Source organism: Plectropomus leopardus, chromosome 8, assembly GCF_026936395.1.
Source record: "Plectropomus leopardus strain MGB_pleo_1.0 chromosome 8, ASM2693639v1, whole genome shotgun sequence".
NCBI lineage: Eukaryota > Metazoa > Chordata > Actinopteri > Perciformes > Serranidae > Plectropomus > Plectropomus leopardus.
Genome location: NC_142183.1, coordinates 38122316 through 38135164, shown reverse-complemented (window position 1 = coordinate 38135164; position 12849 = coordinate 38122316). Strand labels below are relative to the sequence as shown.

The following is a 12849-nucleotide window of genomic DNA, read 5'->3' as shown; positions in this document are numbered from 1 at the left end:
AAACCTGTCAGAGCCATCAAGGAGGAGTTCCACAGGATTGCAGGTGAATGATGTAGAGATCTGTTAAATTAATTTTGAATCATATTCAGTTAATGACATTGTGCTGCAACCTCAAACTGGGATGAGTAATTTTAATTTCTTTTAGGATTTCCCAGTGTGATTGGCTGCATAGATGGCACACACATTCCCATCACAGCTCCCTCACATAATGAAGCCAATTATGTGAATAGGAAGTCCATTCACAGCATAAATGTGCAGGTAGGCTACAGGTAGATTGACTACTGTTTCAAAATGTTAAAGACTGCATCATAGTTCAACATCTGTCATTCTCTGCACTGTCAAGATCGTATGTGATGCTGCACACATCATTTCCAATGTGGAGGCCAAGTGGCCTGGATCTGTTCATGACTCAAGGATTTATCGTGAGTCTAACCTGAGCAACAGACTGCAATGTGGTAAGCAGCCTAAAGATTTTCAAAATATAATTCACTTGTCTCCCTCCTTTAATATACTCTAATGTATCCACTATATGTTACAGGAGAGTTTGATGGCCTTCTGCTGGGTGACAGGAGTTACCCATGCCAACCTAGGCTTATGACCCCATACCCTGACCCTGAACCAGGCCCCCAACAGAACTTCAACCGGGCTCACTGCAGGACAAGACCCGGGTGGAGATGACCATAGGCCTGCTGAAAGCCCATTTCCAGTGCCTGCGTCACCTCAGGGTGACCCCTGAGAGGGCCTGTGATATTATTGTGGCATGTGTTGTTCTTCATAATATTGCCACTATTAGAGGAGAGCAACACCCTGCCCTACAAATTGAAGACCCAGATGATGACCCCATCCACCTGCCAGCTATCCAGGACGGCAGAGCAGTCAGAGACACCATATGCCATAATCACTTCAGAGTTTAAGTCACCGTCACCGTTAAGTCACCACAGCAGTCAAATAAAGACATAATGCACATTTCATTTGGTCTTCTTTATTTCCTGCAAATAAAAGAGCTAGTTTAGTTAATGTTCCAATAGTTAACAAAATTCATCTGTGACCATGCACCCACCTCTAACTTGTGCTCCAGTATTTCAATTTCCAGATCAGCCCTCCTAATCTGGCGGTCCAAGTATTGTAATTCTTTATCTGTTTTCTGGATTTTTTTCAGCAAGTGTATTTTTTATATCTCTTTTACTGGTAACTGGGAACACATAGACAACATTAAATTATACAGTTGCACATGAATTCCACAGAATGAACCTCTGGTGTTTACTGAACATCCATCTCACTGTGTCCATCTGTGCAGTGGAAGTTGAGGGACCGTCCTGCTGTTGCCCAGCCATGCTCTGTTAAAAAGGATGAGAATGTGCAATACTTCAGTGTAGGCTAAATGTCACACTCTATATTCCACCAGAATGTTAAGAAATGTGAATGGGAAGAGAACTATTAGTAACATACCTCTGTATGCCTTTCTGAATCCCCCTCTGTAAAGGCAGCAGACACAGTTTCATCCTCTTCATCCTAGATGAGTAGTAGTATTACCTACTTACAGTTACAAGGCCTGTTGTGGCGTGAAGGGGCTCCACCTGGCAGATAGCACCATCAGAATCTGTTGGGCCAAAAGAAAAAAAAAGACATGAAAGAGAAATGAATATTTGTATGAATATGCTTTAAAATATATATTTATAGGCATATTACATTTTATAAAAGCACTTGTGTCTTGGGGTGTGGCCTCAGAGGATGAACTCCCTCCAGGGATTCCCTCAGCCACTGGCCTTCCAAAATTCTGGCTTAGGGCCAGCTCCTCTGCCTCTGTTAGAGGTGGAGGTGCTGGGCCACCACCCGTTTTACGGGCATCTACTTTCTTTTTGTTGGCTGAGTAGAAGTCTGTGTTAGTTTAAATAGACTTAATTATTTAACAAAACATTATATGGATGAAGACATTTAGGCTATGTGTGGGATAACAGCCACTTAATATTTAGGCTACTTTACAATGTAAAACATGATCAAAATGAGGTACCTCCATGAGATTGTGCCGAGGTCTTACCTGTTTGAACAATGTTTTTATATTTCATCTTAAACTGCTGCCACGTGCGCTTCTCCCCCGCGGGATTGCACCTAAATGAAATAAAATGAAATAAATTAATACGCTACCATTCAAACAGTTTTCCCCTGTAATAGTATTGTGATTGCTAAGGACTACATTTAAACTTATGCATTGACCCGGGCAGCAATGTTCTCCCACGCCGTCTCCCTCTCTTTTGCAGCTGCAGCGGTGTTGCACTTCCTTCTAAAAACGTGTTCAAACTCCGCATATGAGCGCATTCAAATTTCCAATTCGAGTGGGGTGAAGAACGCAGCCCTCCGCTTCCCCGTTGCCATGGTGACTCGTCGAATCGGGGCTCCATTGATGCTGGCTTTTTATAGTTGTGGTGCACGCGCTTAACTCCAGGTGAAACTACTCCGAGTTGATTAAACCAACTCAAATCAGCTGTTCTGGAACCGGAAACTCAGAGTTTCCTATCTCAGAGTAGATCAACTCAGAGTTCAGGGTTACACTCAGAGTTTGTTGAACCTGCTTTGTGAAACGGACCCCAGTTTGTTAAGCTGGGTGATTGTGTTTGTTCATGATGTTTGGCCATTGTTTGTGGTGTCCACCAGGGGTCAGTGTAGGGCCCTAAACTATTTATTATGTACAGTAATGATATTTGTAGGATGTCACAGGTATTGAAGTTGGTGTTGTTTGCTGATGACCCGAAAATTTTCTGTTGTGGGGAGGATTTAAAAAAGCTACTGGAGGAAGTCATTAAAGAAATGGAAAATAAACTGAAAATATGGTTTGACACAAATAAATTATCACTAAACTTAAATAATAAAAAAAAAATTTATTTGGGAATTGCAGAATTAACATACAGGTACAAATACAGATAGATGGGGTGCAGATAGAAAAGGTTAAGGAAAATAAATTTCTTGGGGTAATAATAGACAAGAAAATCAGTTGGAGAACACACATAAAAGATATACAGACCAAGCTATCAAGAAACATTTCAGTTTTAAACAAAGCAAAACATGTTCTGGATAATAAATCACTCCGCATCCTATACTGTTCCATTGTCTTACCATATTTCAATTACTGTGTAGAGATCTGGGTCAATAACTACATGAGTACAGTAAATTCACTGACTATTCTTCAAAAAAGGGCAATACGGGTCATTAATAATGTTGGTTATCTGGATCATACTTACTCACTCTTCTTGCAGTCAAAATTATTAAAACTTACCGACAGTGAAATTCCAAACAGCACAAATTATGTACAAAGTTAAAAATAACCTTCTACCACAAAATATACAAACATGTTTTAGGGATACAGAGGGGGGTTATCAATCAAAAGGGAAACATAACTTCAAAATCAACAGAATCCATACAAACAGAAAAAGATTTTGCATTTCATTCTGTGGGGTGAGACTGTTTAATGGTATGGGTGATGAGTTAAAACAATGTCCAAACATAAAACAGTTTAAAGCAAAATATAAAGAATATGTTTTCACAGGATACAGGTATGAAATGGGGGTGTGACAGTCACTGGGTGTTCACAGGATACTCTTACTTGTTATTTATTTTTCTATTTATTTATGTACATTATTAGCTGGTCCTTTTCTGATTGTTATATTTGTTATTGTTTTTTTATTGTTAAGTCATTTTTTCATTGTCTTTTTTTAATTGATACAGATGTATATACAGTAGGTGTACATTTGTACAATAATTGTTCCTATTATTATAGTTGTTGTTGTTTTTATGATTATTTATATTACTGACTTCTTCTCATTTCTTTTTGAACATGGATCACTTTTTATCATCTGTTGTTGCATTCTTTTCTTTTTCTTTTACTTTTTTATGTTCAAAATAAACTTCAATCAATCAATTAACCAATTCTAATAAATAAATAAACAGCAAAGAGAGAACATAATGACTTATGACATGAAAGGCTGGTGACATTTCCAAGCCTCCTTTATTAATGCCCTGATGTGAAACATGCAACAGTGAATTTAAAAAAAAAGGCCTTACATAACCACAAGTCAGCTTTCCAAGGCATGTGGAAACCACGAAACAACTTCAACTTTTAAATAAGTTGGCCTCTGCTGCAGAAAAGTGAGGTAATAAAGTGAAAAACAGGCAACACGACCTAGCCTCACATCCCTCTGTGATAAAATAATGAGGTTGGCAGCAGCTGATCTAAAGCGCCGGCCATCATGAAAGAGGAAAAACAATACCCGCTAAAGCCCCCCCCCCAAAGCCCAGAGCCAGAACAGATCAAATGTCTGGCACAGAGATAACACGGGCTGCAGTCATATCTATTAATGAGTTTGACTGAATAATTGAACTGAAAAAATATAAAGATAAAAAAAACAATAAAATATGAAGGCGACATCTGGACGCTGTTTTGATGGGACAATCTGTTCTTCTCCAGTATCACCATGTCACTCTGTCTCCCCAGTAATGATGAATTTTTGAATGCTGCTTGTTGTCTGTGGTGTCTTGGGAACTCGAGGTAGGAAGGACCCAACCACTGACAAAAACAGACAACTCATTTCGTCCTCTTGTTTTACTGAATTTCTTCCTCTCCTCTTGTGCTCAGTCTCATTTTTCTGTCTGGTTTCGGCCTTGCTCTTTGCTTATTGCTTGTTCCCTTTTAACATTTGTGGTCTGCCTCTGATTTCCTCTTTTTCTATACTTCTACCTACTTTCTGCCTCTTTCATCATTGGGCTTTAATTGGGGTACTTCCTTCTCTTTACTTTGCTGAAAGTGCACTCCAATTCCCAGGCTGAGCTGGTTCTGCCTTGGAACATAGTAGATGGTTAAACAAGAAGAATGCTCATATCCACCTCACAATTGGAAGGGCTAAATAGAACAAGACAATGTGAATCATACAAAAAAGAAGGGACGTAAAGTATTTGTGCATTATTGCTACTGATGGAGCTATGTATAGCCTTCAAGTTTTATTTTTGAACATGTACACAAGAGCAATTTAAGAGAATAGGAGAGCAAAGCACTGCATGAAAAGTCAGATTTTCAGCCCGTAAAACAGATTATTGTCATTGTTCTCTCCGGGGTCTCTGGCTTCCTCCCACAGTCCAAAGACATGCAGCTTAGGTTGATTGGTGACTCTAAATTGCCCTTAGGTGTGACTGAGCGTGTATGGTTGTCTGTCTATATGTGTCAGCCCTGTGATAGTCTGGCGACCTGTCCATGGTGTACCCTGCCTTCCGCCCAATGACAGCTGGGATTGGCTCCAAGCCCCCTGCCGCGACCCTTGCGAGGACAAGCGGTTACAGAAAATGACAGACTGACTATTGTCATTGTTATACAGTTACTGAGGACTACACTATCACATTATAAGCTGAGAAAAAAAGGCATATTTGTCAGGAACATATTGAAAATAGTCAAGATTTATTTTAAAAAATCAACAACAACAACAGCAGCAACACAGCAGAGCTGGTCTTATTACATGAGATGCTTGAATTGTAGGTATTTCACACAGGTAAATGTATCTTTGCTGCTTCGGGGTCACATGCAGTTGGTCTGTCTGAGGGTGGACCAATACGCAACCTTTTGTGGTGTGGTGCTACATGTTTCGGGTTCCCTTCCAGTCTCGCCTTACAATCTGCAGCTTCCCTGTCAGCTGTGCCATTGTCTTCATCTGATATCATGTCTATTGTAATTCCACTCCAAGCATCCATTTCTTCTTTGGCCAAGACAGCTCTCCTCACTTCCAGCAGCTGAAAACACAAGTAGTACAATTAGTACTGCTCTATAGTGTTAAGATAACACAGATGGCTTACAAACATTTCTGATCCCATGCAGCACAGCACATTCAGCTTTTTTTTTTCTTTAAATCTTACCTTTGCATTGGGTCATATTGCCTGTCATTTCCCTCAGTTTTGGAGACATCACACAGTTTCCGATAAAATACAATTAAACAACATCAAAGTCGCTTTGGTGAAAAAATATATCCGGACTTGTGCAGCAGGCTTGTCAATGTGGCACATTACACATTTATATTCTTGGATTTTAACATTTAATTCACTCGGTCACTCAACTTATGTCTCTTCACTGGTCTGTCCTGCCTGTCTCCTTCTGCTGCATCAGCTGTTTGTGACGAGGATCAGCTGCAGCGTTCCTCGCTCCTTCAAAAAAAATATTTCAGCACCTCTTCAATTGTTTACCATCATTTTGCCATCTTGGTCTAGCTTTATGCTGAGCTCTGTCTTGCTGCTCTGTTATTTTGGGTATGTTTCCATGGAAACAAATACACCTACTTCGTCTTGTTTTCCCTCCGTGTGCGTTTAAATTTCTGAGGAAAAAAAACGAAAGTAATGTTGATTGCTGGAAAAAATGACCAGCCACACATGGACATTGAAATTTGCATCTAATTGAGACACAGGAGGTGGGACAAAGCCTTCGCAACCCTTGCTGCCAATCAATGCGCAGAAATTGATGATGTAACCATGCTCACTGTGGAGACTCTGGATATCTAAACAGGGCATATTTTATATCAGTGGAAATCATAGATTTTCCACTTAAAGTAATTTTTTAAGCATGTTGACAGGGGAAGATTTAGTTTTTTTGGGGACTGGTGCCCCAGCCCAACTGCCACACGAACACACATTTGTATAGCTGACAGCGTTGTCATTTACGTTTGAAAACCTTACCCAGTCCTGGGGGGGTCTCTCACCTTGATACTTCTAGTCTACGGCAATTCCTGGCAGTTTCAGGCAATTATCGTTGCTGACTGTAAATTCCTGTCAAGAGATGCTAACTTGAACTTCCACTGCAATTTGCAGGGAGGATTACTGCCGAAAATCCCATTGTTCATGCAGAGCTCATTTATTCGTAATGTCCTGATGAGCAGAGGCACACACTTACACCTGACACTCTAAAGGCCTTGTTGCTGATTTCTGTTTGCCTGCCCATTTTCAGTGATTACTGGTATATTCTGTATGACAATGGTATAATTTTCCATCCATGTTTCATTTGCTGCACTGGAAGTTCAACTGATTGGGTTTTGATTGTTTGTGTGAATATGCAGAGCATTCTTTAGAGGTGGGAATTGATACTGTCATTTTGGCAAAGTTGTTTTAGTACAAATAGCCCTGATGTAATATTAATTTATGAGAAAATGTGAGGTTTTCATATGCAAAGCATAAAAAGCCTTTATTGCAGAATGTAATCAGAGCCAATAATTGTAAAGGAATGCATTCAGTGAGACCAACTTTGACACATCATGACAAGGAGCTTTGCATAAAGGTTGGTAACCTGCATGTTGGTATAATAACTTATGATACATTAAAACTGTATCATGTTATTCAATTTTCAGACTCTTTTTTCTGTTGTTTTGCTGTGCTTTTTGAAACTTGACAAAGAAATGTTGCCGGAAAGCAGCACGCTAATAAAAATTCTGCAAATTTACTGTTACAATAGTTTAATTCACAATACTTAAAATACATTTCAAGCCAGCGTAGCACAATCACAGACTGAAAACTAGAAAATGCATTTCCTGCGAAACATGAGTGTGGATCCTAATAGCTGAAATCAGTTTGAGAGCATGTTTGAAAATGCATAAATCTATTGCTGAAAATGCATAAATTTATTGCTGAAAATGCAGAGATGTATTACAAACGTAAATAGATGTAAATATCTGAAAAACTGGCAGAAATGAAAACTGAACTGCTTTAAAGCAAAGAAGCTACAAGTTGAACTGCAAGAGTGTCATGGGAAGAAGTTGATGTCAACTGAAAAGATTAAAATAATCAGTGTTTAATATTTTCGACATAAAATGTAGAAAATAAAGTGAGAGGCATAAATGTCCTTGAAGAGCACATCATTTTTACATTTGGATGGTTTCTATAGCCTGTAGTATGCAGAAGTAGCAGTTTATCAAGAAAGTACAGGAAGTAAAGGAAAACAGCAGTACAACTATTACTACAAGGGGTAGTAATAGTATAAGAAGCAGTAATAGCAGTAGTGGAAGAAGATGTATTTACAGTAGCAATTATAGTGTGGCAATAGTAAAAGAAGTATAAGAGAAGTATAAGAATAGTATAAGAAGCAATACAAAACTACCAGTGTAAGCAGTAATGGTAATAGTAACAGTAGTAGTAGTAACTACAAAATTTCGGCAGAAATTTTGGAGGGTGCCTGCCGCTGAGGTGCCAATTATGTATGTCAGGAGGTGCACACAGGGCCACAAGGGCCAATTAATGGCCATTAATTACTTAGAGGCTTCTCTAAGTTGCCACAAAGGCCTTTGGGGGGCCCACAAGTGGACCATAGATTTCATAAGGCACAATTAATGGACCTTAATTTATAAGCGGCGTCTTTAATTGGACACAAGGGCCAATTAAGGGCCAATCAATGGCCTACTTATGGCCCCTGTGAAGGGACCCCAAGTGGACCACTGATTACTAAGTGGCATTTTCACTTGGCCACAAGGGCCAATTAAGGGCCCTCTCCACCTAAGGGGCCACAGGGGCCAATGATGGTAATATAAAGGGTCAGTTAACCATTAACTCGTTTTGCCCCACTGGCAACAATTGTTACCGCATCTCAAAGGTACTAATGCACCTTTTTCCACTTATATGCTAGTAGACAACGTAGACAAAGGTCTGGGTTTATAAAAATAGTTTCCAAGTGCTTCCTGTCACATGACATCATCTGCTTCCTGCTCCTTCTGGCTGAAGACATGGCGAATTCAAATCCTCCTGAAAAAAAGAGGTAATTTTCATAAATTTCTTATGATTTTCCCCCCAAACATATTTATAATCATTTAATCATTCAAGTCTCTAGAGTAACCCTCCCCCAAAAACTTGTACCTGGGATAAATATTTTTTGTTCATTGGCTTATTTCTGTGAGTGGCAACAAAAGTTGCCAGTGGGCACATAGCTTGTCGCTAACTAAAAGAAAACACTGTCTGCAGGATTGCTCATAATTAACTTATTTCAAATTGTAGAATGATGTTCAATAGCTCATTTTAGTCCTCTTAGAATACACTTCCCAGCTAAATAAATTCACAGGTATTCAAGGCCTGTGTCTATAAGATTTTGATACGTTACCATACATCATTTTCTTGCTAGCTGCTAAGTTGGAGGTGCACTTTTCTTGACACACAAGTACTTACCATAGCCAATGCCCACACCTACAACTTAAACAAAGTTCAAAAGTGGCATACTATTGGGTATGAAAAGAAAACAAACATTTTTTGGGTCCACAAAATACAAAATACATCAATTCATTCATTGCTATGTCCCCAAAGAACATGATCCTGGCTTCACATCAGATGATCTAGTGGATATCTTCTTCACATTCTATCCCAAGTCCCTCAGAGATGCCACACTGGAAATGGTCAAGCTCTACGCTGAACAAAAAGGGAAAACACTCAACCTGACTGAGGATGAACTCCTGACATTCTATGGTATTCTGTTGACCAGTGGATACAACACAGTCCCAAGGCAGCGTCTTCTCTGGTCAGAAGATTATGATGTCAGCGACACTGCTGTAAAAGATGCCATGCGGAGGAACAGGTCTGATGAGACTATATCTTCTGTTAATTTAGTAGATAACATGAAGATCACAGCTGACCCGTTCTTCAAGGTGCGTCCCCTGTTTGAGCATCTGAATGACATCAACAACGCAATCCCGATAGCAGAACATGTGGCAGTAGATGAGATGATGATAGAGTATTTTGGAAGGCATGGGTGCAAACAGTTAAAATATGGGTATAAGGTATAAAATATGGAGCTAAGCATCCTCCTCCGGGTTTGTCCATTCGATGGAGCCATATGCAGGAAGCCACACATGTCTGGTGGAAACTGGACTTGGTCAGGGTCCAAGTGTGGTTCTTGGCCTGGCAGAGAAAGCTGAAGTGCCACCTGGAGTCAAGTTTTACCATGACAACCTCTTCACAACCCTATCCCTGCTGGATGAGATGACCCTGAGAGGCTATGGCAGCTGTGGCACGCTGCGACAAAATCAGCTCCATAGCGTTCCCTTCACAGCACCCCAGACCTTCAAGAAGACACCCAGAGGAGATGCTGAGTATCTGGTTGAGGGAGAGAACCTGATTGTAAGGTGGAATGACAACAGCGTGGTCACTGTGGTGTCGAACATGGAGAGAGAGATCAACGAAACTGAGGCAAAGAGATGAAACAAACAGAAGCGTAGCATGGACAAGGTCAGGCAGCCCAAGTGTATCCAAGATTACAACACACACATGGGAGAAGTGGACCTGCATGACCAGTTTGTCAGCCGCTACAGAGTCAACATCCGGTCCAAGAGGTGGTGGTGGCCATGCTTCAGCTGGACCCTGAACAGTGCCATGGTGAACAGCTGGTGCTATTACAGGTACACAAGGCTGTATGTTATTTAGCAATATCACAATCGAGTTTGTGATGTTTGACTCGAGGTCATCGCTAGTGGTCTTCGGTCGACAAAAGCAACAGTGATGATATCCAGACCAACACCACAAACTCAAGTGTGATATTGCTTTTACAGAACATTCTACATATGGGGTATGACGCTGTAGAAAGGACGATATTGATGATTCATCAATAGCATCATATGCAAACAAAAACCTGGCACATTCATGCATCTATCATGCTTGTTTTGTCATTCATTTAGGTCCTGGAAAAGCAGGGAAAAGGATCTCCTCTCCTTCCAGAGGCTGGTAGCCCAGTCCCTCCTCCTTGGAACAAAGCCAAGTCGGCAGGGCAGAAGATCTTCAATGGCGGTGGCGATAACTGATGCCACCAGGTTCGATAATCTCAACCACTGGCCCTGCAACATTGGTAGCAGGTACAAGTGATGCAAGAAATGTGACGGATGCACATCATTTGCGTGTGAAAAGTGTGATGTGCCACTACGTGTGGAGTGCTTCAAGAAGTACCACACTGCGTAGAACATGCATGAAAGATAACGGAATGTATGGGAAGAAATAACAGTTGTTAGGGGTTCAAAGAAAAAACATTTTTTAGAGGTTTTGAGTATATGGGTATTTGAGAATATGTAGGTAATCTGTTTCATATGCATTGCATTTCTGTGACATAAAAATCATTATATCTGTTCTGTTTCATTTGCAAAATCAGCAACAACATATGATTTTATTTCCAACAACTTGTTCCCACGCTTGTTTGGCGGTTTTTCAATTGGCAGCATGAATTCAATGTTTGAAACCTTTTGTTGTTATGTTTTAACCTGTTGGAGATTGTTTTTATATCATACAGACTTCGTCTGAGATTGATATCTGATACAAAGGTTATTTATAAATAAAGACACCAGTTCAAAATGTTTGTTGTTTTTGTTTGTTTGTTTGTTGAATTTTATACAGGGGGAACCAAGGTTTGAACCATGATTTTAAGCTACCTGGCTGGGATGATAATATGCATCGGTATCCATGTACAGTTTTACATATTTTTTTTTTTTGTTTTTCAAAGCTTTTGGGATTAGTGGCAGTTTGTTCGGAAAATTTTTAGGTTATTTTTCAGCTCCTCCACACTCTACAGAAAGAGTGGCTTTGATCTTTGACAAGAGTTCCGCCCATAAGAAACCATTGTAAAATCTGAAAGTGTCTGAAAAACCTCACGATACGTTTACTGTGAATTGGGAAAAAATGTAAAAGTATGGCAATGCTCTGTAGCCTCAAAGAGTCACAAACTTGAGCTCTTTTTACGTCGATTTCTCGAGGCTCTCCTTTCATCTTAATGGGAAAATTTTTGACAGTTTTTCGGGATTTTCAGGAAAACCACTCGGCTAAATTTTTACACAAGACATAGCACACGATTCCCGATCAAGCCGCACGTTTTGATATATGTTTTGTATGTCCCGCAGCAAAGCTGTGTAGTGGACTGCCTTGGCGTGGTCATTACATTTGTCCCTCTGAGGAACTCAAGAGCTCAATGTCCCTGGGGCAAGTGGGGGACACGTCAAGAGACACTGTTTTACGAATCCAAAACATCCAACAGGGGGTTGTTAATTAACTTAACTTATACTCCCTGGGATGTCTGCAAACACGCTCTGGCTTCTTAAGCCACGGGAGAGTGTTAGTATCTGACACCCTCCATCCTGACATATGGTGGAAGGTAAGCACTCCGAAGGTCCCATCAGCATACCACAGGATGTAAGGCATCTGAACGACCTCCTGGGATCACCCAAGCAATACCAAACAACCATTGTATTGCCTCCCCTGCTGAGATAACCAACTGGTCGAACATTGGGTAAAGCCATTATATAACCCTGTGTTGTGATAAACATCTGACAGAATGACTTGGAGGTTGTAAGTTAAAATTTCCCTTCTTCCCTAATCTTTGTGACTGGGGGTGAGGTTGTCTCCATGCTTCAGTAAACAGATAGGAGCACCTCCCATTCTTTTCATCTCACGTAATTTGAATGAGTTAGGTAAAGTACGTTTTATTCCCCTTTTGTTATAATGGAGCTATACTGCCATCTAGTGGTCTTAGTTATTAGTAAGCTCATAACCAACTTTGTAATTATATCGTATTTTGAATTCATTGTATAATGTTAAAAGTAATCCTATATCTGAGTAATCACAAGTTTCTTAGGATCCATGGTATAATGTTATGTTATGTGTGGTCACATATTTCAAAAGATTGAGCAAAGGATCTTCAGAATCATGTGTTACGTTATAAATTACTTTTGGGTCTCCTAACGTGCATTTGAAGTTACTGTGATGAGACTATAGTGGTGAGGAGATACGTGAATTTATACACCACGGGTTAGATCGCGTAATGCGTCATAAAGTTCAGGGACATAAATGTCTTATAAATTACATTAGGTCTGTTAGAAA

The 12849-nt window shown here is 40.1% G+C and overlaps 1 pseudogene; it reads right to left on the bottom strand.

The window, feature by feature from the left end:
• Positions 1-1009: 1009 nt before the first annotated feature.
• On the bottom strand, positions 1010-8595 carry LOC148189047 (uncharacterized; annotated as a pseudogene).
• Between the last annotated feature and the right edge of the window lie 4254 nt (positions 8596-12849).